The sequence below is a fragment of the Euleptes europaea genome, chromosome 2, assembly GCF_029931775.1.
Source record: "Euleptes europaea isolate rEulEur1 chromosome 2, rEulEur1.hap1, whole genome shotgun sequence".
NCBI classification, from domain to species: domain Eukaryota; kingdom Metazoa; phylum Chordata; class Lepidosauria; order Squamata; family Sphaerodactylidae; genus Euleptes; species Euleptes europaea.
In genome coordinates this window covers 85,187,858-85,214,400 of record NC_079313.1, presented here as the reverse complement: position 1 = coordinate 85,214,400, position 26,543 = coordinate 85,187,858, and the positions used below count along the sequence as shown (strand labels likewise).

Sequence of the window (26,543 nt, the reverse complement as noted above, 5' to 3'; positions counted from 1 at the left end):
ATCAATGGGAGCCTTCCTATTTGTAAACCTGTAACAAAGAGTACTGCAGTCCAAGCTCTGCTCATGACCTGAGTTTGATCCCGACGGAAGTTGGTTTCAGGTAGCTGGCTCAAGGTTGACTCATCCTTCCATCCTTCCGAGGTCGGTGAAATGAGTACCCAGCTTGCTGGGGGTAAAGGGGAGCTGACCGGGGAAGGCACTGGCAAACCACCCCGTAAACAAAGTCTGCCTAGTAAACATTGGGACGTGACGTCACCCCATGGGTCAGGAATGACCTGGTGCTTGCACAGGGGACCTTTACCTTTTAACACAGAGAAGCTTAACTGGCCATGCGCATGAGCATCATCCATGTTGGAGCATGAGCATCATCCATGTTGGAGCTTGCAAGAAGTTCTCATTTTGAAGGAGATACTGCTTGCTATGATGGATCAGAGGCAAGTGCTGATGTCTCTGGAGGATTCATTGGATCTGATTGCTGAATGGAGAGAATGTTAATATTTATTTATTTTGGATATTTCTATGCCACCTCTTCAGAGTCCTGCTCAAGGCAGCTTACAATTAAAACCACGTCACAATATTAAACTATAAAACAAGCAGTTAAAAACAAGCCATTGGACATAAACAGCATAAAAGTATCTATGAAACAGAAGCATACCATTAAAAAGCTGGTAAGTAGGGTTGTGCAAAGACAAAACAAAAAATCGGTAAATTTTGGGCTCGGGTTTATTGGGCGGAATTTTTGTCAGTAAACCCAAAATAAGCCGAATACCCATACTGGTAAATGAGTATTTTGTATTTATTCCCAGGTTTCCCAAAAAAATTCAGTTCCATTATAGTCTAGTGGAATTTTTTTGAAGCTCCTGTGGGGGCATATTTGGAGGTAGAGACATGAAATTTGCAGCATAGCTGCAAGGGACTCTTCCTAGATGGACATCGCAGTTTGGGACAGGGGTCCAATTTTATGGACCAGCAAAGGGGTCGCCCCCATCCTCCAGGTATTTGCAAGCAGAGCTGTCCATCGGTTTTCAGGTTCAGAAGTTCAGCATTGCCAAGGACTGGCTGAAGGGGCCAATTGGCAGGCTGGTGCCTCAAAGTCTGGGGGCCCCATTCGTATCCGTGGCACATAGCATGATGTCCATGCAAATTAGCTTCCAAGTTGAGGAAAATGGCTAAAATCGACTCAGGACAAAGGTGGGAGCATTCATTTTGCCACTGCCTGCATGCTCCAGTCAGAGTGGGCAGGTGGTGTCGAAAGGAAAGCAGCTGCCTTCCTATCAGAGCTGGATTTTTTTCAACATTTTCTAGGTTTGGGTTTATTAACCCAAAATTGTTCAGGTTTAATGAACCTGAACCCAAAAAATACTGAAGAAAACTCAATGCACACCCCTATTTGCCATTCTCCAGGGGGTAACTGGAGAGCTCCTTGAATTACAACTGGTGTCCAGCTAGAAGAGATCAGTTCACCAGGAGAAAATGGCTGCTTGGTGGTCTCTATGGCATTATACCCTACTGAGATCTTTCCTCTCCCCAAACCCTGCCCTCCCCAAGCGCCACCCCCAAAATCTTCAGGAATTTCACAGTCCAGAGCTGGCAACCCTAGCCCCAGGGCGCCTCGTGAACCAGCAGCACCTGAAGGGAAGCTCCCTATATAAGGCTGCAGAGAGGCTTCAGACAGTATGGGATCGACTTTTCTGCCTTTTGGCTGGCTACCTTGCCTGTTCTGTAGCCATTCTTCTCATCTGACCCTTGAACTGCTTTTGACTCAGCCCTTCGGAATATGTAATCTGGACTGAGACTTTGGACTGGCTTCTGACTTTCCCTTTGATTGTGTTATTGGACCCTGGATTGTGACCTGCTGTCAAACCCCATGGTTAATGGGACTTAATTCCTTCCTGATGGCCAGGACACCTCAGTCTTGTTTGGACTTCAGTTTATTGGCCCTCATCCATCCTTTACCTTCCTCAGGCACATATTCAGGACTTCCACAGACCCACCTGGCTTAGCTGTTGAGGGGAAATAGAGCTGAGTGTAATCTGCATATTAGTGGATTGAGAAAGAAAACCTTAGCAGTAAATTTCTGAAGATAAGGTAATGATGATTGGACCCAAATAGATTATGCTGAAGGTGCTCTTTATTAAAGAAGAAATCTGGGCAAGCAGGAGAACTTCTGGCGCACAATAAAATGCCAGATTTATATTAAAGAGAATAGAGGGCAGGGCTTGAAGAGCAGGATTTCCATAGAACAAGATTGAAATAGGTCTCTGGATCTTGTATAATACATCAGTAGGGCTGTCTGGGAGCAGGGATGGTGAAGCAGGAGTGTCATTTTGGATCATGATTTGTGGTGCATAAAGGCAGAAGGCAGAACTTGGGAACAAGAGTGGATGCTGAAAAAGCCCAGAGGGAATATTTCAGAAAAGAGTGGATGAAGCAAGTAACCACTTTGTTTTTCTTTATTATCATTAAATAGTACCAAAACCACATTTGACTAAACTGACCCACTGGGTACATTCCCCAGTCTCCTGTCTACAATCTTCTTGAGTCTGCCATTTCCCCTGCTAACCATGCATCTTGCTCCAGTGCATTAGTTTCCCCTTGGATTGTTTACTATCATTCCTCTTTCCACGCAACACTAATTCTTCTCTCATTTGCTCATAAATTTCCATCACACCACTGCAGCATCAGCCAGAATAATCTCAGCATCTCCTTTCTCTGTATTTTTTGTGTGTGCGCGCATCTTTGTTCCCCTGAGAAAACACATTTAAAACGATTCATTTAAAAAATGTATTCCAACAGGTTACAGAACTCTGCCAAGTAGGGATGCAGTACTGTGGAAATGTACCCCCAGCTCCCACTAGATGATTATATAAAATATTCAAGGCATTCATATTACTTGGGGCGGCTTTAAAAATGTTTCATTTGGTTTCTTCTTGCAGTCTCTCAGATCAGCCCAGTTTCTTTCCTTATTGCTGTGTTGTTGCCTTTGATTCTTCTCTGAAACAGGAACTGACAGTTGGAAAAGGGCTCCAGCTCTCTGCTTGGTACCTACTCGGCATTTAGTGCTTTGCCCTCAGCTGGAAATGCGGGCATGTTCTGTGCGCTGGAACCACATAAAAGCACTAATAGGAACAGAAGGTGTGCAGCTCTGGCAAAGAATGGCTGTTGAGTGTTGAGGGATCACAGGTGCATATAGGAAGTATGTGCAGCCCACGATGCCCATACTGTGCATGGTCACTCTTTCTACCCATACACGTGCTTTTAGACAACTTTCCCCTTTCACAGACCCAAGATACATAAAAAGGAGCTTCTAGGTATACACACACACACCACAAAGATATTTTTGCCAGACCCAGATTAAAAGAGATGGGTGGTATATAGGTTGTTCAACTCACAGCTTTAGTTTTTTTTTTTTTTTTACTAGTATTCATGCACAGTAGCATTTAGGAATGCTCCCTTAAACACAGTGGTTTGTATCCTGCCATTATATTTAGCCAAGTTCAAAACCTCTCTCCAGCCTAAGGAGAATACTTCCAATCTAAGTTGCTTCTGCAAGGGGATTCTTCCTTGCATGCACAACAAGAAGCGATCATATTAAAGAGGAACATTTGGACAGAATCCATATGATTTACTTGGGTCCTTTCTTTCCCCCTTTACACCACAGAAAAGAGAAACCCTATTTTCTATAAAGGGGAAAGTGTAGGGTGGCTTTGGATGGACCATCTAGCTCTGGTTGCTGCCCCATAGCCACCCCGGGGAGGAGGGATTGAGGTAAGCTTTACCTTCAAATTGGTAAAGCTAAGGTTTGTGTCCCCTCTTTTTCACCAATTTAAATGGCTTTTTTCTTGTTTATTTCTTTACCAAGTGATATAGCGTGGCTGGGGACAAGAAAGGGGAAAAGCTCTTTCAAGGGGTGGTTATGGGCTGTGGGGGGGAGTGCATGGGTGAGGTAGGTGGCAGAACAGCAAGGCAGTAGAGAGAATGGGAATATGGATGCTGTTTAGGAGTCCCAATTCTGGGTTGGTAAATTCTTGGAGTTTGGGGGGGGGGCATTGCCTGGGGAGGGCAGAGTTTGGGAACAGGAAGGAGCTCTGTGGGAATATAATGCCACCCTCTGAAGCTGCTATTTCCTTGGGGAAACTGATCTTTGTAGTCTGGAGATCAGTTGAAATTCTAGGAGAACTCTAGGCCCCACCTGGAGGTTGGCAAGTGCAATACTTAGGGTTGCCAGGTCCCTCCACCATTGGTGGGAGATTTTTGGGGTGGAACCTGAGGAGGGCGGGGTTTGGGGAGGGGAAGGACTTTAGTGCCATAGAGTCCAATTGCCAAAGTGGCCATTTTCTCCAGGTGAATTGATCTCTATTGGCTAGAGATCAGTTGAAATAGCAGGAGATCTCCAGCTAGTACCTGGAGATTGGCTACTCTAGAAATGCTCTTCCTACCTGTTCCCACACCACTTGTCGCTGCAGTAGGGACATGTTTTCATGTCCCCATCTGGAAACAGACTTAAGTGGCTCTTGCCTTTCACAGACCTGGCTGGTTCTGGTTCCTTCCCAAGTCATTCTTCCTTCCCACTCCAGAGTCTGTTTACAATCCCACCACCTCTTTGATATATTTGTTAGCAGAACTCATGAATCGGCATACAAGCCTCCACTTGCAAAGCCTCCTGTTCAGTGATGCTGTGTACATAATTAACCCGTAACCAACTTCTTCATTTATAATTAAAGGATATGAGAACTGAGGACAAAGAAATGCAAGGGCCTAACATCTCCTTCTCCTGGTGGCTGTAGGGAACACAATGTGGGCCTTTAAGCGATGACTGTGCACTTTGGATCCATCCTGGGTGGGAGGACAAGAGGAGAGGAGCAGGGAGAGGCAGCCATCTAAATGTGTTGCTCTGTCCCTGCCTCTGAGCTGCTGTGGCACCCATGGATTGCACAGAGCCACAGTGTCTGGTGAGGAGAGTGAGTGGATGTGACAATGCAGAGATAAAGGAGAGGTTCCAGTCACTTTCTGTACTCCGGGCTTGAAGACTGGGAGTCATTTACATGGCAGCCGATTTCTCTGGGGTTTCCTGTCCTCCTTTAAACAATGCTTTTGCACTGTATTTCCCAAGCGGCTGGATATTTTTGTGGAGTGAAATGTTTTAATTGGTGCTGGAGGCAAGAGGTGGCCAGCACCAGGGCTTCTGTCGTTCCAGATCAGAGGCAAAGTTGCACTGAGGCTGGGGGTAGGGAATGAACCCCTCTCCATTCGCTCTGTGTCTGTATCACCTCCCTTGCCAGCCTGAACCTTGGTTCTCCACTTAGCAGATTCTCTTCCCCATTGAATCTCCAGTCTGCCTTCTTATAGAAGTCAAACATTACTCATGATTCACTGGAATGAGACTTTGTTAATGTATCATAGTCACAGAATTTACCATTTTATGCTGGCAAGAAATAATATATGGACATGGAATGTGATACACAAACATTGTCCGTGGAGATCACAATTAGGGTTGCCAACCTCCAGGTGCTAGCGGGAGATCTGCTATTACAACTGATCTCCAGCCGATAGAGATCAGTTCACCTGGAGAAAAATGGCTGCTTTGGCAATTGGACTCTAAGGTATTGAAGTTCCTCCCTTCCCCAAATCCCAGCCTCATCAGGTTCCACCCCAAAAATATCCAGGTATTTCCCAACTCAGAGCTGGCAACCCTAATCACAGTGCAGTGGCTTCATAGTCCTGAGCCATGATGTGGCTTTTTATGCTGGCAAGCACTGTAGTGTCTATATCAACTCCATTCCTTGATCCAGGCTTGGATTAATTGCATCCTAATGTCCTCCAGAATTCATGGTGGACTAAAAGGATTGAAAAGGGAGTCCTAGAAGCAAATTAGGTGAGCTCTTGTTGGAAGCCCTGTGCTGAGAAGAAACATCTTTTACTAAGTTCTACATCTGTTTCCAACGGTGCTGCCTCCTGATTTGCATGCCCGGTCTTCTAGGCATTCTACACATTTTTGCCCCTTTGCTGACATGTCAGAGAAGAGATTCAGGCTTGCTAACTTTGTGGCTGTGCACTTCAGCATCAGATGCATCCTCCCCCGCAACTTGACACCCTTTCCTGTCCTGGGATGACTGTAAAGAACAGTGTCTCTGCGTGTGATGGATGGTAGGCCCAGCCTTGCTATCATCATGTGGTCATCTGTATTTTCAGCTATTTGCAGCTAAAAGTGACTGCAAGGGATTAGACCAGTAAACAAGGCACACAGGGAATCTGTCTTTTTGACAGCCCAAGTTGTTGAGGTGATGGTTGCAGGTGACATGTTTACTGAAAGACGGGAGAGATTGACTGTCTGCTTCTTGCTGAGCGAAGATAGATAAAGGCGTCTGGGCTTGCAGGCTGAGAAGATGTGGTGGGGCTGGGTACTGTCTGTTAAAGGTGTTCCTCTTTCCTTCTTTAGATTTGTGGGGAACTGAGCACTACCACTGTTGCAGATCTCAGTCATCATTTGCTCCTTTCATTTGTGCTGCCCCAAGGCCATAGGAGGCTGCACTATTTATTTATTTTATTTACATGGTGCTTTCCAGCACAAGTGTATGAAGCACTATTCTCTAGGCTGCCTATTACCTGTCTGGGTTTTTTTATTCCACCTGTCCTCTAAGAAGCTCAGAGTTACTGGCTCAAGGTCACCAGCCAATAAGGGTCATGGTAGAATAGGAATTTGAACCCAGATCTGAGTCCTAATTGGACCCTCTACCTACTATACTGTACAGGCAATATTACCAGTTTTTGTTTGCATGAATGGAAATAAAACAGCTTATTGTATAACCCTGTTGTCTTTGCCCCTGTTATGCCAAGCCTCTACTGCTGTGGAGTAACAGGGGGTATGGTGTTCCTTGGGAAAACTGAGGTTAATTCAGGGTTCCCAAGGGGCAACCCTGTTACTGTGTGAAGTCTGTTCATGTGTTATGTAGATACAGGTCATGTGTGAATGAAACTGGGTCCAGAGTCCCACAAAAACAGCCAAGCATAGGATAGAAGATGCTCCTTTTCTGTTTTTCGCTCCTTTCTTGGCAGGAGCTGCGGACTTGGGTTTTAACACCAACTAAGCAAGGAATATCTCCCAAACATGGACTTAGACCACAACACTCTATTTTAGGGATCTTGGGGCCCTGATGTCAGGTTTGAATGAAGACAGAGACAGAGATTTAGCAGAATAATCAACAATCTTGTTATAAGAGTTGGGCAATAATAGCAAATAAAGTTTGCTTTTTTGCAGGATTGAAAGGAGGTGGGGCATCAGAAGTAAACCTCTGTATTATCTATACAAAGGAGGACATGTGCTTGTGTGAGGAATGTGTGTGTGTTTGTGTGTGGGGTGTCTCTTAGAAAAATTGTGCCTCATTAAAATACCACATTCTGTTGCTCCTGCTCTGCCCTTTTTAAGATCATGCAAATGAGATGGTATTTCTGGGTCCTCCTGAGTATGCCTTCCATGATTAGGGTAGTTTTGAGATGTTTTCAGTAGATCATGGAAATTGGTATCAATGTATTTTATAAGTAAAACCTGAATGCTGAGTTCGGAAAAGATACCAGTAAAAAATTCATATGTCACTTTTCCATGTGTATGTTATTCATAAAGTCATTCTTAGATTTATTTATTTAGTAATATATACCCCACCTTTCTCCCTAGTGGCTTACAATGTTTTCCTCTCCTCCATTTTCTGCTCACAATGACCCTGTGAAGTAGGTTAGGTGAAGAGTGTGTAACTGGCCCAAGGCCACTCAGCAAGCTTCTGTGGCAGAGTGGGGATTTGAACCTGGGTGTCCCAGATCCTAGTCTGACAATGTTAGCACTAAAGCACACTGGCTTTCAGGACATTCCCTCTTATTAAAAGGATGTAGGAATTGGCTCTGTGTGTGATGACCACAGAGGTGGTTCCAAGTCTGTTTCAGCTATATAAAAGGACGCCAAGGCACCTGTTGATAGCAGAACAACAAAGAGGCCTGTGGCACATTAAAGACATATTTGTCACAGCATAAACTTGGGTGGACCTGAGCCCAGTTTGCAAGATGCATGAAACAGTATTCAAAGTTGGCAGGTATATAAGTCTATTCAGAGAATGAAGAAGGACAGGCAAGAATAACATAAAATGTGTTTGAAATGTATGGTTCAAATTCTGGGAAAGAAGAGGCCAGTGCATGGCTACAGCTAGACAGAGCCAAAAGGCACCTGCACACATCTTCTCTGTGAGTTTCACCTGGGTGTTAGGCATCTCAGGTGCTGAAGTCTGCTGTCAAAATGTCCAAGGTGATGGATGTCTGTGGCACAGCATGGCTTATCTCTAAACACCTTGCAAGAGTGCAACTTCCTATGTGCTTATAAAACCTGCCTGAGTAGCGAAGGCCCTTTCCTCGCTAATGTGAAGGATGTTGTTTTTTCTGGAGTGAAATCAGATGTGGAGGCCAATGTCAAACTCAGGAAAATGGCCCATTACTTATAGGCACCGTGAAAAGGAACGTCTGTGCGTTTTATTTCTTGTTGAAGTCAGCCCAAAAGATTCTGTCAATAGAAGGAGGAGATTGGCGCTATGACTGCTTTGCCTTGCATCTTTGTAAGGAGTGATGGGAGGACAGTGCACACGTCTGGCAACCATCAAGACTTCAAGGGGAAAGATCAGAGCTTTGTACAGCAGGCATAGATGCATAACAGTGAATGGAAGTTTCCTCTCCAGGCTGACATGCAGACCTATATTAAGCTGTCGCATGAAATTTGTTGGTCTGTCATTGCTCCAGTTTGTTTCAGATGAGGATCTGGATGTGCAGAGAACCTCATGCCTACCTTATGTTTTGGTGGCCCTGCACTAGGGTTGCCAGGTGCCTCTCTACCACCGGCGGGAGGTTTTTGGGGCAGAGCCTGAAGAGGGTGGGATTTGGGGAGGGGAGGGACTTCAATGCCATAGAGTCCAATTGCCAAAGCGGCCATTTCCTCGGCTGGAGATCAGTTGTAATAGCAGGAGATCTCCAGCTACTACCTGGAGGATGGCAACCCTAGCCTAGGGCCTGCTATTGTTGCAATGGCACCCAGGAGCCTGGCATCTGCTTTGGCAATGAAGAGGGAAGCCTCGGTGGGCCTACAACAGAGTGAGCCACCAAGAGTGGTGAGGATGGAGGCAAGCCTCGGCAGGGTGGGGGGACAAAGAGAGAAAGACAGAGTGCTGGGGTGGGAAGGTAGAAAGAGAGGTAGGGGGCATAAAGAGAGAGAGTGATGAGGTGGGGCAGAAACAGACAGAAAAAGAGAGTGATGAATTGGGAGCAGAAAGAGAGAGAGAGTGATGGGGTGGGGGCAGAAAAAGAGAGAAAGAGAGAGTGATGAGATGGGGCTGAAATGAGATGGGGAGGGAGTGATGGGGAGGGGAAGAGAGAGTGATAAGCATGGGGGAGAAAGTAAGAGAAGGATGGAGAAAGAGAGGCAGAGAAGTAAGGGGAGAGGGAAGGAACAAAGGTGGGGGAATGCCCCCTCCCCTCAAGTTTCTTGCAGGTCCCCACTTGTTCCATATATAACTATTCTTGCTATATCAGCGTGTCAAGAAAAATTAAGGGAAACTGACCAACCTGGAGGCTTGTAAACAAATATAATGCAGCACTCAAAGAAAAGGAATAAGAAGGGAAGAGGAATAACAGACAAACCACATTCTCACAGCCAGCCATCTGCAATATGGATTGGAGACCATGACTTGCTTTATGGGACCATTGAAAGATTATTGAGCTTATATGTGTGGAGTATTTTAAATGCTCTCTATTATCTATATAATGATTCTGATATGCCTAAACTGATTGCTATTTTCTTGTTCATGCACATCCTATACCCCAATTCCACTGTTGTCCTTTGTATTTAGGAATGTTCCTTTGCCTTTAAAAAACAAAAAAACAAAATCAAAAACACAGACTGGGGTCAAACATACCAAAATTCATAACTAGGATGTTCTTCTTTTTTCTGAAGAAAGGTAACTGGCAGCCCTAGGTCTCAGCTTTGGAGACTGGGGAAGGGTCACTGGGTGAGAGGGCTTATTTCTTCAAATGTCCTTTCAAAACTTCGTTGAGCTGTGCTTGGGGGGCATGGGACTGAACATGACTTTCCCCCCAACCAGAGCTAATTTCACCTTTGGAAAGGTATTTTAATTGATGGAATGTGATCTATTTATCACATTGTTCTGCTGCCCTTTCTTTAAGGAGTTCCGTATGGTGTACAAGGTTCTCCCTATCTCTATTTTATCATCAAAAGAACTTTGTGTGGTGGGTGAGGCTGAGAGAGAGTGACTATATTAATGGTCACCCAGAGAGCTTCATAACTGAGTGGCAATTTGAACCCAGTCCCTAGTTCAATACTCTAATCGGTAGCAGAATAGAAGGAAAGAGATAGACACCCTCTAACCCAAGCTTGGCCCTCCATCATTCCTGTATCCTCAATCTCTTTCTGCCTTTTCCTTTTCCTCTTAATGATAGCCGCACCAGTTCTCGAGCAGTATGCTTATATGATATTTGCATTGCATCTTCACATTCATGGCCTGGGAAGGCTGCTCATTACAAAATATATTGGCACTAGCATCTTCTGGAAATCCCCAATGCTGCAAAGCAACCCACTGGCTCCATTACTAGTTTCTATCAGCTGCTGATCACTTAATGAAAACATAGCATTAAATGAAAATAATTTAAGAGCATTGTTTCTGCAGAGGCAGGTGAAATTCGGCAATCTGAGGAGCGTCTTTAAATTATTTGAGTTTGTCAGCAAATAAATTATCTCCACATTTGTCTGAGAGATGTTTGCTTACCAAATAGACAGGGGGGAAATTGCATTTTATTGCTGCACAGATTGAAATAAATAATGCAACCAGATGGAGCTTGTTGATTTTGCTTCCCAGAGGGTTATAGAACTACTTTCTCCATCATCAATCTGGGAAGGGTCCTGACCTTTGGTGTTTCCCTTTAGGGCTTTGAATTCTAAACCCGGCAGCAGAACGTGGCCTGAAGGGCAGTTCCAATTTTACAGTTTCGCTACTCTTAAAAAAACTGACAGCATGAATAAGAAGCGATGCTTCTATTTTGTTTGTGCGGGCAAACCTTTTTGGCACTGCTGATCAACGACTTCATGTTCTCCACTGACTGGTGCAGGTCTCCAGCCTCCTGTTGCTTGGTTGCAAGGGACTTGCATAAATAGAGACGGGCACTCACTGGAATCTAGAGGCCCAGCCATAGCCATAGAATCATAGAATCATAGAGTTGGAAGGGACCACCAGGGTCATCTAGTCCAACCCCCTGCCCAATGCAGGAAATTAACAATTACCTCTCCCCCACATCCCCAGTGACCCCAACCCTCCCCCCACCTTGCAGGATCCCTCAATCAAAGCACTCCCGAGAAATGGCCATCCAGCCTCTGCTTAAAGACCTCCAAAGACGGGGATTCCACCACCCTCCGAGGCAGGGCATTCCACCATCAAACAGCCCTCACCGTCAGGAAGTTCATGCTAATGTTTAGGTGGAATCACTTTTCTCTTAGTTTAAACCCATTACTCCATGTCCTAGTCTCTGAAGCAACAGAGAACAAGCTAGTTCCCTCATCAACATGACATCCCTTCAAATATTTAAACATGGCTATCATGTCGCCTCTCAACCTTCTCTTCTTCGAACTAAACAAACCCAACTCCCTAAGTCTCTCCTCATAGGGCATGGATTCCAGACCTCTGACCATTCTGGTCACTCTCCTCTGAACACGCTCCAACTTGTCAACATCCTTCTTAAATTGTGGAGCCCAAAACAGGGCACAGTATTCCAAGTGAGGTCTGACCAATGCAGAATACAGTGGTAGTATTACTTCCCTTGATCTAGACACAATACTCCTATTGATGCAGCCCAGAATTGCATTGGCCTTCATAGTCATACTATTCAAATTGAAAGCCAGTGGCTGCCACCCTCACAGCCCTTGAAGGAATGGAGTGAGATGCCTTTTCATCTCACAGGGAATGGAAACTGTGCTGTGCCACAACACCTATATGGAAGCCTCTGTTGGCAAGCTCGATTTCCTTCCAAATCCTGATTGACAGGTTAACCTCCCCCTTCTTTTCCGACCTGCAACTTGCAACAGGGTGTCTCATCATATTTCACACTCAGTATATCTAAGATAGACCCACTCATCTTTCCTTTCAAACCTTCTTCTCTTTGTTACTCTTTGGCTATGTCCTCATATTATTGCGTATTGCGATTGTGCCACATCCATGTGCAACCTCTGTCTGTCAATCAGGCATAAATCCATTCTGTCAATCAGGCATAAAGCCAGTTTGATTTCCCCATTAACTTTGTCTGCCACATTCAGTTCATTGCCAGATCTAAAGGTCTCTTCATCATTGCTGTCCACAGGGTGGCCAAATAACCCCTGGCCACCAGCAGGGGGTGGGTGGGACTTACCATGAATGGGGAGGCCTAGCTACGCGCACTCTTGGAATGACATCACATTGCTGACAGCACAGGGATGCTCTGGTATTTGGGGAAAAACTCTATTGTTGAAGCCATTTTTACTGTAGAGGTTTTGCCCAAATACTACATTGCTGGTGATGTGATGATGTTACTTCCCGTGTGGTTTGGAAAGGATGGCGCTGTGTCACCTGTAAATAGTGCTGAGATGCCAGGCTAGGCCTCTCCCGCTGCTGTTAAGTTCCTTCTCCAGCCAGCTGATTGGCAGTGGGGGGCAGGGCAACCTGGTGGGGAGTCTGGCAACCCTGACAGTCCAGCCTTCAGTTAAGATCTGCCTCCCTAGTCCTGCGCTCTGTTCTCCCATCTTCATATGCAAGGTGGGTGGTGACTTGAATCAGGGCATTTTCAATAGTGGCACCATCCTTTGGAATGCCCTCCAGCTTGAGGCTTGCCTGGTGTCTACCATACTGTCTTTTCAGCTCCAGGTTAAAACATTTCTTTTTACTCAGGATTTTACAAAGGGTTTTACCTTTTTGCCCTGACCTGGATAGCCCAGGCTAGCCCAATCTTGTCAGATTTCGGATGCTAAGCAGGGTTGGCCCTGGTCAGTATTTGGAATGGAGATCATCAAGGAATACCAGGGGCAGGACATGGAGGCAGGCAATGGCCTCTGAACATCTCTTGCCTTGGAAACCCTACAGGATCACCATAAGTCAGCTTTGACCTGATGGCAAAAAAAAAAAAAAAGTTTACTACTGATCAGAGGTCTGTCTACAGATGTTTTTATGTTGTTGTTTTTAATGTCCCTGGCTTCTTTTTAATGATTTGTTTTGTTTTTTTCACTGATAATTCATGATGATTTTATGGTATTGTTTTTACTTTTAAGCCACCTCAAGCAAGTTCCTGGAGAGGCTGCATAAAAATTTCCTAAAGAAATAGAACCGTGTTGCTTTTCTCCCAGCCATTTTGACAACCCATCTTTTCCTCTTTCCCCCTTCAGTTAAAACTCTGGTTGACACGTTGGTAATTCCCCACATTGACTATTACAACCTTTTTCTCTGGATATTGTCAAAGGCTTTCACGGTCAGAATTCATTGGTTCTTGTAGGTTATCCGGGTTGTGTGACCGTGGTCTTGGTATTTTCTTTCCTGACGTTTCGCCCACAGCTGTGGCAGGCATCTTCAGAGGAGTAACACTGAAGGACAGTGTCTCTCAGTGTTACTCCTCTGAAGATGCCTGCCATAGCTGTGGGTGAAACGTCAGGAAAGAAAATACCAAGACCACGGTCACACAACCCGGATAACCTACAAGAACCTTTTTCTCTGGCTTTTCTTTGTCACACCTCAGTTCTCTCACCTCTGTCTAGAATTCTGCCACCAGAATAATATCTTACATTCAAACATGTGACTCCCCCCCAATGGTGACTAGTACTCTCCAGAACAGCAGTGCTTAAAGTTTCACACAGCCTTGCCCTTTTACCAATCCACTCCAACTCTTTCCGCCTGAGCCACACCCTCTTCCCCAAGCCCCTCCTACTTGTCAGAAAGTGACTTGAGAAAGGCCATTTGGTAACACTGTGGCAGAAAATCCTTAAGCAAGAGTCTAGCTTCCTAGCTGGCATGGGTGCTGGACTCTCATCTCTGTTACATTGCAGGGAATGCAGCAGAGGGTATAGCCTGTACTGCTCAATGAGAGAAGTACTGGGTGTAATTCTTTCATCCAGCATTTCTTTCCCTAGCCTCACTTTGTCACAGTATAGTGTGCACAAGATGGGTCAAATTGGGCTTTATGCATGATGGGGGGGAGAGCACCAGATGTCTTCCCGGCATGGGAAATCCTGGGGGGAAATGTCTGGCTGTAGTAAAACCACATGGAAATATGACGGTGCCTTTATATTGAATTAAGCCATTTGCCCATCTTCAAGTAGGCAGCGGCTCACTGAGGACTCAGGTAAGGGCCTTTCCTGAGATCCTTTAACTGGCCATTCCAGAGAGAGATTCTGGGACTTTGTGAATGTAGTGAATGTGCTGTGAGACTGAGCTGTAGCCCTCTCCATCTTCAAAGGGGCAAGAGTGAGAATGGAGGAGCCGGCGAAATGTTTCCCGAGCAAATGAATCAATAAAGAGATTGTATTTCTGTAAAGAAGCAAATTGACAATCGACTCCCTTCAGCAACATTCGGCTGTTTCAGGCTGCTGCCTACCATCTGAGTGCCGCGGCTGTGTCCTTTCCTTTTGGGGTGGGCAGGAGGAGGAAGGAAGGGGGTTCGCGCCTGATTATTTCAACCTTGAGAATTCATTTCAGTTACAGTTTACAACCTGCAAACAAAGAGTGTGCATCTCCGTAGTAACGGCAACTGCTGTGCTTTGAGGAGTTTAGAGTTGGTTCCCCAATTGTCGCTCCTTTCCGTCGTCTGGCTCATTGTGCCCCAGGACATAATTAGGACACCTTCAAACTGTTGTGCTCTCATCAGTGCTGTGTGTTGCTTGAATTTATCTCCTCTTCCAGCTATAGGAGTCAGTGCCCTTCATAGCCTCATGTACCAGCAGAGTCCTTCCTCTGCTACCTTCTCCTTCCGTTCAGGCAATTCTCCTTCCAGCAGTTTCCTCATTCTTCCAGCAAACAAGAGAAATATTGCTCCAGTCATATAGATCTCTTTGACCTCTCCCTTTGCCATCCCTCACCTGGAACAATTATTCCATTTTTAACTTTTTGTATGCAAGAGCTATTAGTCACCTCGTCAGAACTCTCCTTTGCAATGTGGAAGTACAGGGTGACCAAGATCTTTTAAATTTATGGAACATGTATACCTACAAGTTTTGATTGTGTAGTTATGAAAATGGGGGGCGGGGCGGGGCGGGATTTAGGCCATTATAAAGCCCACATTGACAGGAAAGTCAGAGGATGCTTTCAGCATGATTACCTCTAATACTGTACTGCATCACCATCATTATCCAACCGGTAATCAGAGACCCTTTTTGTCTGTGGTACAAAGGTAAGCTTGTTTTGAGAGTCAGATGCTGTGATTCATAAGTCCCCAGTGCTGTGCTGACTCTCACCTCATCTGAACAAGAACAAATGAAACTACCTTCTGCCAGGCCAGAACATTGGTCTATTAAGGTCAGTGTTGTCTCCTCTGACTGGCAATAGCTCTTCAGGGTCTCAGGTAGCAGTCTTTCACATCGTCTCCAACCTGATACTCTTTAAATGGGAGAAGCCAGAGATTGAAACTGGATCCTTCTGCATGCCGAGCAGATGTTCTGCCACCAGGGGCATACTGGGAGGCCAAAATGGCCCTGGAAAGGGCCATGCCCCTCCCACCACCACACCCCCTCACCTAATGGAGGGCTTAAGAGCATGCTGGGGAGGGGAAGGATGTGCTATAATGCTGCTTCTTTCCAGTCCCACCACCATGCCTGGGCAGGCAGGACGAAGCCAGACACTACTGGGGTTCTCCTTACCAGCCCCATCATGCATTCAGATGGAGGCTGTGAGACACTTGGCCCTCCAGGGCAGAGGCCTACCAGGGTTTTCCCTGGTAAAGTAAATGGCCAGCCCACCCTTTCTACCACTAAGCCGCGTAGATGTGTCAGGTCCCTCTTTGCCACCAGCAAGAAGTTTTTGGGGCAGAGCCTGAGGAGGGCGGGGTTTGGGGAGGGGAGGGACTTCAATGCCATAGAGTCCAATGGCCAAAGTGGCCATTTTCTCCAGGTGAACTGATCTCTATTGGCTGGAAATCAGTTGTAATAGCAGGAGATCTCCAGCTGGTACCTGGAGGCTGGCAACCCTAAAGCCATGGCCTCTCCCCATGCATGGTAGTGGGGACAACAGCTGTGGGTGTGGGTGGGGTAGGGCATTGGCTTATGTCTGTGTTGCTGCGTTTTTTTTATTATTATTATTGTGGGGTCCTCCTAAACTACACTTAATTAAAGTTCCTACTGTATTCCAGCATAACTTGTTCCTTCTATGGGATGATTGTCTAAACGTACGTGAAAATGTTTTATCAGATTGCCTTATCCATTCACCTTGCTTCAAGGCGACCCTCTGAATTGGATTCTAGGTTCCTGCTCGAGCGAGCACATGTGATCACCTTTAACAAATGTCTGGGTAGAAGAGAATGTAGTAAAACGTTCTCCTTGTGTGCCCTCACGGGATGTCACCCCATGGATGCAAGGTGTTTCCTTGTACCTTGTATTGTGGGAGGTTTTTGGGGCGGAGCCTGAGGAGGGCGGGGTTTGGAGAGGGGAAGGACTTCAATGCCATAGTTCCAATTGCCAAAGTGGCCATTTCTGGCTCGTTCCAGATTTTTAATCAGCCATGGCCAGGCCCAGGTCGTTTGAATTGTATGAGACCATTCGGCTACATCAGCGTACCTGGTCCTCTACTGCTGCCCATGTGGTGTCCACAGCCATTTATTACTCCCTTGTGTCTCACAGCAGGCAAGGTCACAGTTCAAAAGTCCGGTGGTGGTCTGGAGGGGCCATAAATTGAGCTCTCAGGAGAATGACATGGTGACTAAGTTTGATTAACTCACACTGAAGGTCTCTGCCAGAGTTGGGATGTGATCAGAATGGATGCTAATCCCTTTCTCATTCTGCGCTTGCAAAGATAGCTACGTTTATTCTCAGAGGGGTGCCCGGCAAGGCTCGTTGCGTACTTGAAAATTAATTATCAGATGGGTAGAACGATGCATGACCCTGCTATTATAATCAGCAGGGTCACATTCCCTTGGCTGGCCTAATCTATCGTGAGTTTCAAAGAGATTTATTGTGTTCCTGTCGGGAACATGCCATTGCACGACTCTCTTTCCTGATGTGCATTTCCCCGCTGCCAGTGCCAACCTAATTTCAGCCTTAAAAACACTATTAAGTAGGCATTGGCATCTTGCTGAAAGATGTTAGACTCCGTGTTATATATAAGCAGCACTGAATGCAGTTCTCATAGGCTCTCCAGTGTAGGAGGATTTGCTGCTCTGCGCCTGAAATATGGCAGGGCAGTTCAGTTTCCTTGGCCCCATTCAAACAATTGAATTTGGGGGTCAGACTACCCAAATGGCACCAGATAGCATGAATCTAGTACAGCTGAATGTATGGGTTTTTTTTTTCTTCCAGCATTTAAAGCCACAGTTCAAAGGCCGTTTATATTTCCCCTGGAGGCGCCAAATAAGATTATGATTCTATTATATGTTTGCTGTTTACTGTTTTATTGATCATTATGCTTTATCATGACACTACACTGTTTTATAATGATTAATGGACATAGTGACTAATGGGCATAAGCTACCTCAGAGGATATGAATATTTTAAATAAATAAGTACAAATAAAATATGAAGCTGACTTTCGAACGCCTTGTGCATGGAGGTGCTTCCAATATAAACAAAAAAAGTAGACGTCTGTCTCCCTTGGCACAGGGAGGGAGTCTGGAGCTGCGTTGTCCTGTGGGGTGCCATTTTTTCCTGGCCACTGTCCTGGCAGATCCTCAGAATCGCAAGGAGGGTGTTATTCCATCCAGTTCCCTTCCTCATGCACATGCCAGACCTCTTCCATGCAACCCTTTCCTTTTCTTCCTGGCTCCTCGGTCCACCTTTAAAAGGGCTATCTGGATGGAGGGGAGATAGAAGGGATGGAGATGAGGTGGGACAACCCCTCCTCCACCTCCGCCATTCTGGGGACTGGGCTTTCCCTTATGACCGAGCCAAGGTCCAGTGGGGCATCTGTGTGGGTGTTGCCCCTTGTCCAACTCCCATTTGACTCCCCCTAAATTTGTGCTCTAGGCCCAATCAGGTCTAAGGATGATGAGGCTGCCTGCCTCCTTCCCTACCCCTCTTCCCATCAAACCCAGGGCTGGGTGCTTGGTGGCTGGTCCTCTGGCTGCTGAGCTGGCTCTGTGTCTCCTCAGCTGTCACTTCTTCAGCTGTGGGGCCGGTCAATCACTCCTGGGTAGAGTTGCCAGGTCTCTTTGCTCCACCAGCGGGAGCTTTGCGGGGGTCTGGCTAGGGGCACATGTAGGTTTGCCAGGTCCCTCTTCGCAACTGGCGGGAGGTTTTGGGGGTGGAGTCCCCCTCTCCCTGGCTGTCTTTTGCATGCCAACTCTCAGCTGGTTGGATTGCTGGGCTTTTCACCACCCCCACCGGGCAATTGGCAAGCCTACTCCTGGGAATGGGCATCTTACCGGCTGCTGCACTGAACCTTGCTGGGGGCTGATGGCCAGCCAATCCTTTGACATTCCTTTCCCAGTGTCTGTGGACTCGTGGGGCTCTAACAGCCTTGGCTGTGTTGCCTCCTGCTCCAACCCTAGCATCCATTTTCCCTTGTTGCCTGTCGGCCTGGTGGTCCAATGACCACTCCTGCTGCTACAGTGAGTGCATGGGATGGTGGAAGCCACTGCCAGATGATAGAATTATTATTTCCACAACTGGATCTCCATTCAGCTTCTAGAAAGATGTCCACATAATACCAGCTCATATTTTGTAGTTGACATCCTTCCATCCTTCCAAGGTTGGTAAAATGATTACCCAGCTTGCTGGGGGTAAATGGAAGATGGCTGGGGAAGGCACTGGCAAACCACCCATAAACAAAGTCTGCCTAGTAAACGTCAAGATGTGACGTCACCCCATGGGTCAAGAATGACCCGGTGCTTGCACAGGGGACCTTTACCTTTACCTTTTTACCATGACCCAAGCATTCTTTCTCTTGGCCTGTTGCAAGCTTGGTATACGCATCACACACAGAGACATGAGATACTATCCCATACATATAATCTCTTGGGATGAAAGGAAAAAAATATTTCTGTGGTAATATTAATAGATGATATCGTGGCTTGCAGTCCAAGCCATCCCTTCTAGTTCCCCAAGTGTGTACCCTTTTCCCTTTGATGCTTGAGTCTTGCCTATACCATCCCTTAGAAAGTTGTTTTAGATATCATCCTATGGTAGAAGAAACTTGTCAAAATCATCTTCTAAGGCCAGAGAAATGCATTTGATTTCCTATGAGACAATGCAAAGCGATGTGATTTGTATTTTGGCTTGTGCTAGATTTAAAATGAGATGACAAACTGTGATCAAATACTTTTCAAATAGGAATTACTAGCATCAAAGTTATTTGGAGACAGCATTAGATTTGACTGATAGGAGAACACTTCTGTAATGAAACAGAAGTCTGTCCTTAAAATATCTTCAAATAAAAATATCTATATAAAAGAACATGATTTTGCATCATGTTTATAATGCAACAGAAATATTGTATTTTACTTTTATTTCTTTTGTTTAAATTGATTCATGGTTTTAATTTGTGAGTATTCAAGGTGATGTACAACACAAAGGCTTGTATTCTATGAACCGTGAGTGGCGCAAAGCTCAGAGAACAGGAATGTCCCACTGCCTCCCTTCCACTGTAACCCCCTGAGCTCCCTGAAGTCCTTTTGTTGAGGGTCAGGATATCTTCAAAAACAGATGGGGGAGGGGGATGGAAATCTACAGAAGGAGGATAATGATGACAAAAACTACCCCATCCCCTTTACCAACAGAAGCCATCTTCCATCAATGGATAGGGTTGCTAACGTCCAGGTCCTAGCTGGAGATCTCCCGTTATTACAACTGATCTCCAACCAATAGAGATCAGTTCACCTGGAGAAAATGGCTGCTTTGGCCATTGGACTCTATGGCATTGAAGTCTCTCCCCTCCCCAAACCCCGCCCTCCTCAGGCTCTGCCCCAAAAACCTTCCGCTGGTGGCAAAGAGGGACCTGGCAACCCTATACATGGAAAATGATAGGACAGTAGCCAGAGTGATTATTGTGTTGAGAACTAGGCCGCAAAATATGTTATATTTTACTTTGTTGTCCTAATTTGGATTAATTAGGTGTTTGCTTGCTGGAGGAATGGAGGGGGGAAGTGACAAAAATTAATGCTGTGACGAGATCACAACACCATTCTCATTGACTTTCTTAGCTTGAGCCCTGATTGGCTACTTTGAAGCATTAAAAAGTGAAATGAAAATCTTGATCCTGCGACGGCATGTACCGAATCCAGACGGGCCGAATTCGGCCGAATTCGAACTATACCGATTTTTTTTATTTTCAACAGCCCTATCCACTCCTGCAGTCGAGCTCCAATAAGTCTGTTAATTTTTATCTATAATCTTGATCCTATTCTGAGTAATCAGCTTGTCCTGTCCCTTTAAGACAGGCTTAAAGTGTAGAAATGGGCAGTTGAAGCTTTTTATGGTGTGTGACAGTAAATAATACCCTAGTAAGACTCTGTTAATGATCTAGGACATTTTTCTCCAAGCCAGTTGGCAGACCTAATTCTGAGTATGATTGTGGAAGGATTTCTTACTGGACTTGTTTAAACTTGGTTTAAATCTTGATTTCTCAGGGCTTGCTCTGTTATCTTGCTGGGTCTTTCCTAGTTAGGGTTGACAAGTGATTTGGAATGGTGAGCAATTTCCCGCCAATCCATCAGCCAGCTCACAGCAAGGATCACGCGCGCACATGGCTGCAACGCAAACCTAAACACTTCCCTTCCGGAAGCGGTAAATCGTCCCGTTGCACTGTGGCATTTCCAAAGGTAAACTGGAAGTGATGGGATCGCATCGCTCACGGCCGCGCATGTGCAGTCCCCGCCCAAAATATCTCCTGCCAGAGGAGATGGGGGACCTGGCAACCCTATTCCTAGTAGTTCCTGCACTGTCAAGAATTGTTTGGATCCAAAGTAGCATTTCCATGGGTGCAGGGAATTCTCCATGCAGAGTGTGACTTCCTTGGCTCTACCTCCTGAGGCAGCCCAAAATGCCCTCCCCAATCCAAAAGCCTTCCAGCAAGAGGATTTTAATAGGCATTTCAGGCTGCTGCAGAAGTGGACAGCCAAGAAAGTGATGGGCCATTTTTCCTCGGGTTCAATACTTTTGAGCAATGGAGTTTTCTTTTTCTTGCTTCCCCACATTATGGTGCATTTGTGCACTTCCTGAGGTTACCCCAATTTCCCCCCAACATTTCTCATACCTGGATCCAATAAAATCTTCCTCCAAAGTTTGGGGAAAGATCACAGTAAAGCAAGGATGGTTAGTGTTTAGGTTGGAAAATTTGCATTTTCCTGCCCACATAGCAGCCATTTCCCCTAACCTTTCTCCCACAGCCACTATTTTCTTCCCTTGCCTCCAGATGCTTTTCATATATATTTTTCTGTGATGGGAAACAAAACTGTTTTCAAATGAAAAATGAAGACAGTAATCACAAGACTCATGTTCAAATTGCTTATCTACATGGTGGGTAGACATGTACTGATTATGCTTATGGGCCACACTGTGAGTGCCACATGGAATACATGAACAAGGGCTACGACTATCACCAGATTACATAGGTGCCTATATACATTCAAATGACAATGTTCACTTTTTTGGGACTATTAGATAATAACACCTTGTACATAAGACTGGAGCCCCACACAGCAAAAGGCTAGGGGGAAACTCCCAGTGGTTTTTGCACAGGTCTAAAGTATATTACAACCTTCTCTTAAAAATATGTAATTATCTTGACAAGATAGAGTGGCTTGTCTGCTCATTGAAAGACGAATGCAGGAAGGCCTCTGAGCTGAGGGAGAAGATTAATAGTCCCTGTCAATAATGGGAAAGAAAGGATAACTTGACGGGTTTCACATGAGTAATCTCCATGTAGTCCAAGAGCATTTTTATAACTTTGAAGGATGGGCTGTAAATTTACCGCCTTGATACAATCTTTTCTTGTTGGTCAGTTCTCTGTCAATTTATTATAGTGTCTCCTCTGCCTGGTGCATTAGCTGCTGAGCATGGTGCTCCTACCCTGAAGTGAAGGTTGCTGGGGCTGAGAATGGGAATGCAACTTGGGGTCATCTGTGCACCTCTATCTTTCTCGTACTACTGTAAAGTCATCTGCCTGCCTGCAGAGTGACTGCTTTATGCATGGATTAGGGGTAAGATAGCATGTCAGGGAGAAGATGCTGGCACAGCATGTTTCTATGAGCCAAACTACATGTTACAATTTTTAAAGAGTTGGGTCCAAGTTCCCCAAATCCAATTCATGTTCCCTGTATCCACACACCAGCTGTGGGGAGGGACCAGCTTCTAAAAATCACAAGGGGAGGAAAGGCTGCTACCCCCCCACATCTGTTTTCCCATGGGGAAATTGCTCTGGGGGATATTTCACCAATTTGCTGCTCCGTGTGGAGTATCTGTGCATGTGGAGCAGCAAGACTGGCAAAATAACTCCCCCCAGCCTGATTTTTATGCAGGAAAATGGCCGTGGGGGGGGGAAGCAACAGCTATGGCTCCCCCTAGAGTGACATTCCAAGCCTGTTTGGGTTCTCTCTCTTCTTTTTAGAAGCTGTTCCCCTCAGCTGCTGTGTGACTGCGGAGAACAGGAGTTGGGAACCCAGATCCTTTAAAAAATCATAACATGTAATTTGGCTGTATGTTACCAGACTGAGTTTGGCACTTAGTAGTTTATGCCTAACTCTCTGGATAGGGTTGTAGCTATGTGAATCTTGGCGTCTCCTTGGCTAAGACAGACAAAGGACCAGTATTGTGTATGGAATGGTCCTTAGAAGGTGGACAAGGGCTTTAGCTCAGGGGTAAAGCACTTGCTTTGCATGCACAAGTCCCAGGTCCAATCCTTAATGTGTGTAAAGTGCTGTCAAGTTGCAGCCAACTGATGGCGACCCCTTTTTGGGGTTTTCATGGCAAGAGACTAACAGAGGTGGTTTGCCAGTGCCTTCCTCTGCACAGCAACCCTGGTATTCCTTGGTGGTATCCCATCCAAATACTAACCAGGGCTGACCCTGCTTAGCTTCTGAGATCTGACGAGATCAGGCTAGCCTGGGCCATCCAGGTCAGGACCCAATCCTTAATACCTCCAGCTAAAAAAATCTCAGGTAACACAACTGGGAAAGAGAGCCTGAGATCTTGAAGACCCATCTCATCCTCCTGACTTTGTCAGAAGGGATGCAGTGCTGGGCTAGAGGGACTAGTGACTTGAGTCAGTTTCTAGCAGCTTCATGTTCACCATGGGCAACCTGGTAAGACCTTTATAACCTTTTTGTGTTTTTTGGGGTATTTCTACTCTAACCCATATTAGGTGGGTTCCCATATTAACATATGTGCACTCTTAGAAATACCTTGACTATTACTTTATATAGCAAGAATAGGATTGCCAGCCCCTGGTTATGAAATACCTGGAAATTTTCAGGGTGGAGCCTGAGGAGGGTGGAGTTTGGGGAGGGGCTTCAATGGGGTATAATGCCATAGAGTCCATCTTCCAAAGTGGCCATTTTCTCCAGATGATCTGTTCTCTATTGGCTGGAGATCAGTTGTAATCCTAGGAGATCTCTAGCTACTACCTGGAGGTTGGCAACCTTAAGCAGGAAAGGTCTCATCTTTGCAGCAGCACCTAGATTCCCCCTCCACCTCAGAAAAGAACTGGCAGTCAGTGACTATCATGCACATCCTTAAAATTGCATCTGTTCATCGGAACAGAACAATGTGTATCATCAACCACCCAGTTCATTTGCATTCATTTGCACCGTTTCTAGGGATAATCTTGGCACATTGCATCTATATTTAATATTTAACATATTCACAACATTTCTGAAAAGTGTCAAAAAGGCATTTGGTGTCACTTGTGACAGTGTCCCATGTGACTTTGCAACTAGTATTTATTTGAACTGTTTGGAGTCGCCTCATCCAGCCCTAAACAGTAAGAGGGATGGGAGTGGCTGCGGATATCTCATACCTGATACCCGTATGATGCCTTGAGCAGAGTTTGTTAGCAAAGATCTGTTCGAAGTGTGGTTAAAAGTTTTTTTGTGCACAGCATGTTAGTTGCCACTCACCTACTATGTCTATATAGAGAATAAAAAGCTAATTATTTGTTGCTAACTTTATTCATCAATGCTAATGTCTCAGGTTAGCATCTTTATCATGGCTGTAGTACAGCTCTGGCACCAGGAGCAAAGCAATTTTTAATGCTTAAAACCTTCCTGTTCCTGCAAGATACTGTGGCTTCTGAGTATAGATGCAGCCAACTGGAGTAGTAATTGTAGAAATCTCACAGCTTAAATGCAAGCACAAATAGATTTTTCAGATACCTGAAAATGTCTAGAGCCCTGTGCTATGAATTTGATTTATGTTCCGAGGAATGCTAAGGTACAAAATCTTGCCATTGGGATATGGATGCAAGGATATCTCTCATATTTGAAAAAAAAGTGTAATCATCATCCATCATCATTTCTGTGGCCAAGTGGGGTTTATCTCCACTTGGCCCTTCACTTGAATGTGCAACTTCTGGTGATAACTTACAGTGCTTCAGTGATGATGCTGGAGGAACTCGTGAAAAAACATGTCATCATCTCTACGTTAAGCCCAGGCTTCTGAAATGTAATCATTCAATTACTTCCAGCTGGGTGCTTGAAAAATTGGAGCTAAACTATGTCGACTGCCCTTGAATCAACAATGTAAGTGAGCTCCTCTTCCAATGGTTGTCCCATAGGAACTAGTGAAGGTTACCTTTCTTGGTTGGCTATGGGCAGTATGAGTGTTTGCTGTTGACTGTTTGTCTCCATTAGACCATCAGAAAGGCCTTTTTGGCATTTCTTCAAGTAAGAAGAGGAGGAGGAGGCCGACATTTTATATGCCAACTTTCTCTACCGCTTAAGGAAGAATCAAACCAGTTCACAATCACCCTCCCTCCCCCTCCCCACAACAGACACCCCATGAGGTAGGTGGGGCTGAGAGAGCTCTAAGAGAGCTGTGACTAGCCCAAGGTCAACCATGTGGCTTCATGTGGAGGAGTGGGGAAACCAACCTGGTTCACCAGATTAGCCTCCGCTGCTCATGTGGAGGAGTGGGGAATCAAACCCAGTTCTCCAGATCAGAGTCCACCGCTCCAAATCACCGCTCTTAACCACTATACTATGCTGGTGGTGTAGAGCATATACTATTTTTGCTTACCTGTTTTGATAATGTTAAATGCTGCTTTTCTCCAAATATGGGACCCAAGTCTGCTTGATTGCACTGCAAAATACAATACCATAAAATCCACAAAAAACTACGGAACATAAGCGGAGCCCTGTTGGACCAAAGCAGTGGCCCATCTAGTCTAGCATACTTTCACTCAGCTGCCAAAAAGGGCACAGAGACCAACCTTTTTTCTAAACTGAAAAGTCCCAGGTGCCAATAATTCTAAATGAGGATGCATACTACCTCTATACAAAGGCATTACAATATTGGCTGTTTTATTTTCAACCCCTTTCTTGATAATGGAAGGATAATGAAAGGAGTTTGCCTTTTTCACTACTGCCATCCATTGAATTAACACTTCCATCAAATTTTCCACTACAACCCTAAGATCTCTTTCAGTCTTGGTCATTGCCAATTCAGATGCCATCATCATATATTTAAATTTAGGACTTTTTATTCCAAACATCATTTTCCACATTGCTGCCCACTCACCCAATTTTAGAGAGATCCCCTGTAGCCCTTTATAATTCACCTTAGTTTTACTGAGGATTTTGCCTGATGCCCAGAGAAAGTGCAAAGTAGATCTTCCTCAGAAGAGTACCCTAAATGGGGGTCTATCAGCAAAGACTCTCTGTCTCACATCACCAGATTAATATGCTTATTTTGATAAATAGATATTAGTAGAGTTTTGTAATTTGTACGTTTATATTATTGTGTGTATTCACCCTTTTCGTAGCATTGGTATCTTTGAAAGGTCACACGTCCTTCCTTCCCCCCTCTTTGGTTATCTGTAGCTATAGAACAGAATTGGGACAATGTGCTTATTACACTGTGTGACGTGGGTCCTGGCCTTTGGCAGTGTCAGCTTAGTCACTCTGAGGGCTGGCGAAGCTTCAGAATGGGGAGGGGAAAGGTTTGCTCTACTCTGTTCCCCGTAGTGCTCACTTCCCTCTTGACATGGGAGCTGGCCAGCCCCTTCTTCCCTGGCCTGCTTCCAGGAGATCTCCTTAAACATCCCCCAGGATGACCAATCACAATCCTCCCATGGCCCCTGGCCTCCCCCAGGAAAGTAGAAGAGTGTCATCAGGGCTGAGCAGAATCTTTCTTCCCT

At 45.4% G+C, this 26,543-nt stretch overlaps 1 protein-coding gene across 2 annotated transcripts in view; it reads left to right on the top strand.

Moving 5' to 3' along the window:
- GRM4 (glutamate metabotropic receptor 4) overlaps positions 1–26,543 on the top strand; it is a 310,121-nt gene that overhangs the window by 211,123 nt on the left and 72,455 nt on the right. The gene's annotated exons all lie outside the window — the stretch shown is intronic.